The following is a 3769-nucleotide window of genomic DNA, read 5'->3' on the forward strand; positions in this document are numbered from 1 at the left end:
AGGCATCCCTTGTATTGGGAGGCACCAAAATTGAACAAGACACCTGAGAAAAAATAAAATATTAGCAAAGGACTACTTTCACAAATATTTCTGTCCCTAACGTTTGGGGTAAGTCCCAAAGTTGTCCCTAATATTTCAATCGTCCTATTTAAGTCCCTAACGTTTCAAAATTGACTCAATGTTATCCTGCTGTTAGGGATTCATTAACAGAATTGACGGCGGGACAAAATTGAGATAATTTTGAAACGTTAGGGACGTAAATAGGACGAAAACGTTAGGGACAAAAACGATACATAAAAATAAATTTTAATTTAATTTTATCTTTCAATAATATTAATTTTTTACTGTACATAGTATTCAATTATTTTTTAATTACATCTAAATAAATTACACTTAATCACATTGCTTTTATTTTAAATAAATTTATTTTTTTATAATTTTAAAGAATTTTGATACATTAGAGATAAAAGGTATAATTTATATTTTATTGTATATATATTATTTTTTTTTGCAAGTTTATATACTAGTCATTCTACAAACATTTCATGATAACTAAAAATCTTTAAGAGTAAAATTATAAAAAAAATAATTTATTTAAAATGAAAGTAATATGATTAAGTGTAATTTACTTAGATGTGATTAAAAAATAATTAAATACTATGTATAGTAAAAAATTGATATTATTGAAAGATAAAATTAAAATTTATTTCTATGTATCGTTTTCGTCCCCAACGTTTTCGTCTTATTTAAGTCCCTAACGTTTCAAAATCGTCTAAATTTTGTCCCGCCGTCAATTCTGTTAACGGATCCCTAACGGCAAGACAACATTGAGTCAGTTTTGAAACGTTAGGGACTTAAATAGGACGATTGAAACGTTAGGGACAACTTTGGGACTTACCCCAAACGTTGAGGACAAAAACGATACTTTACTCTAAAATAAAATAAAAATACTTGTTTTTGGAATCTCTAACCATTCCAATTGATTCTCACAAAAGAGAAAAAAATTAACAAATATTAATTGAAAATCATATGGAGAAATGGCAAATAAAGAAGATCTTTGTTTCAAGGCAATTTTAGCATCCTAGCATGCAACTTTTCTCTCTATACACACACAACACAAATTTCACTAAAAAATAAATGAATTCGAAGCTAGATTAGCTAAAATTGAAAATGATAACTGAAAAAAAAAATCAAAAGTTAAATGTAAATGCAGAAAGAAAAACAAAATCAGAAATACAAACACGAAACTTGAAGCATAGAACTCAGATAAAATCTCAAAGCAAATAATGATTTTGGTTACTTAGTTAAATTCCACACTCAAAGAGGCACCAACTAACAAATGAGATTTCACCGTACCGGTTTCCTTCAACATTTCTGAAGAAACAAACAAAAAAATAAAATAAAATTTGAAAAGGGAGGAAGAAGAAAACTGACAATACCAAAAAGTGAAAGCAGTGTCATCGGCGAATCAGTAACGACAGAGGTAATCGGCTGTGGCAGCGCATGGATTCAGTGATTGAACTCATTAAACAAATGGCTTCTAAAGTTGCTACTCCTACTGTTAAATCATCAACACTCACGCAAATATCAATTTAACTCTTTAAGCACTTCCTAATATATGTATATAGCTCATCTAGTAGTGTTATTGGTCCAGGATATACATGTAGTATGGTTTGACTCTAAAATTCTTAGATTTTAAATCTTAAAAATCAAATTTAGCAACCCAAACCTATACCATCGTCAACTAAGAAAACAAACATTAACGTTCAAGAATACTCAATCTTTTATCATCATTTATTATCCTCAAACTCATCAGATTACATAATCAAAATTTAATTAGTAACAATAAACCTCTAGCTCAAGCATTCCCCTAATAATCAAAGAATTATTTTTTCTTACAACTCCACTGACTATCAAATATTATTATATTATTGAAATTGAATCCATCAAAGACTCAACAAAGATAAATAAACCATCAAAACAATGATTAACTATTTACATTTATTTACTCAAACTAAAAAACTCAATACAAAGCACATAATAAATAAAAATAATAGTACCTTCAATTCCTTTAACTTTACACAACCATAATTAACCTGAATTAGTAGAAGATATAGGCAAAATCTGAATCAAATGAACCTAAAAGCATAATATGAACCAACAAGATATAGAAAATTTTGATCAAAATAGAATTCAAATTTTGATGGAAGAATGAACCAGTGACCGGAGAGAGGCCGCGATAGCTCAGATCGCGCACGGTGGAGGTGGGAATAAGGGTTTCACGCATGGTGAAGGAGAGGAGAATGGTCAACGACGGTGAGAGGAGGATGTATGAGCAGTCACGCGACTCCTCAACGACACAGAGGCACACGGTGGAACAAAGAATATGGGATGGGTTTCGCACATCGTGAAGGAGGGATAGGGGTTTCACACAATGTGGAGTAGAGGGAAAAGGTCGACATCAGTGAGAGGGGGATGGGTTGGAAGCCACGCAACTCCATGATGACACAACGGGCCACGGTGGAGCAGAGAATAGGGGTTCGGGCGCTTCCACTCTCCTTTTACGGGTTTCTGCTTTTCCTTGATTTTAGGTTCTCTGATGTTAGTAACACAACCACCAAGTATATGATAAAGGGTTGGGGTTAGCGGTGGTGCTTCATAGAATCAATGCCAATCCATCCAATTCTGTGTCATATTAAAGAGCTTGATACCGTATTATGAAATTATTTATCACAAATTTTTAAAGTTGTAAGAAGAACGATACAAATAATTATAGAAAGACGATAATTCCACTTTCAAATTAATAATACCACTTTTTTTTAATTATGTTTTTAAATTTTCTTCTAAAATTATCTACAATCTTCATAGATTTGACAAAAAAAATAAAAGAAAATTGATATGCCAAATAACAATTATATACATGTTGATATTTTTTTTTTGTCAAATGAGTTAGATAACTCTCAATTTTAGGCATTAAATCCCATATTTATACACATATTTAAAAATTTTATCTATTATTTAGTCATCACCAAAATTTAAATTTAGATACAACATATTTAACCATCCAATCAAAATCTTAGTTGCTAATTTGCTATGCATGACGATATTTAATTTGTAATCATTTCGGAGTTATTATGTATTAGGCCTCCGCCTTTATATTAGTCTTTAACCTTGTTTTTGACAGGTCTTAGCTTAGAATTGGGCCTCCACCATAGCTTAGTCTCCTGCAAAACCCGTAGAGTGCAAGGCTAAGATAGGTGGCAATTACATTCCCTGTGCTACAAACAGTGTCAAAGTGTTTGAGTTCAGAGACCGATACACAATTTGGTCAATATTATACTAAAAGGTGGTGTTTATTTATTAAAAAAAATTAAAAATTATTATTTAATTTAAAAGATATAAAAATAAATAATTTTTAAAAAATTAAAATTTATTAAATTAGACAAAAATTTATAAATACTATAGAATTAGCCACACAATTTAGTGTCGGTATGTATATTTGATTTAGGGCAAATTTCATAAGTAAAATAATTGGAAACTCAAATTACCTAAACATCCTAACTGCAAATAGGTTATATGATTGTCCTTTTTAGGAATTTATATAATTTGATGGATTCAAAATGAACTATAAATACACATATCTGCTGGAGAGAAAAATGATTAAGTGGACATTGTGCCTCAAACTAATTACTACGTCTAGCATGACACAATAGTAGTTCGTGGGAGGTTGGAGAGAATCACTTCCTGAAATACTAATATGTGGCTCTCT

At 30.6% G+C, this 3769-nt stretch overlaps 1 pseudogene; it reads right to left on the minus strand.

The window, feature by feature from the left end:
* Positions 1-2101: 2101 nt before the first annotated feature.
* LOC148546801 (uncharacterized) lies at positions 2102-2660 on the minus strand (annotated as a pseudogene).
* Positions 2661-3769: the final 1109 nt, after the last annotated feature.

This window comes from Arachis ipaensis, chromosome B9 (genome assembly GCF_059453495.1).
Source record: "Arachis ipaensis isolate K30076 ecotype BB chromosome B9, ASM5945349v1, whole genome shotgun sequence".
Taxonomy (NCBI): domain Eukaryota; kingdom Viridiplantae; phylum Streptophyta; class Magnoliopsida; order Fabales; family Fabaceae; genus Arachis; species Arachis ipaensis.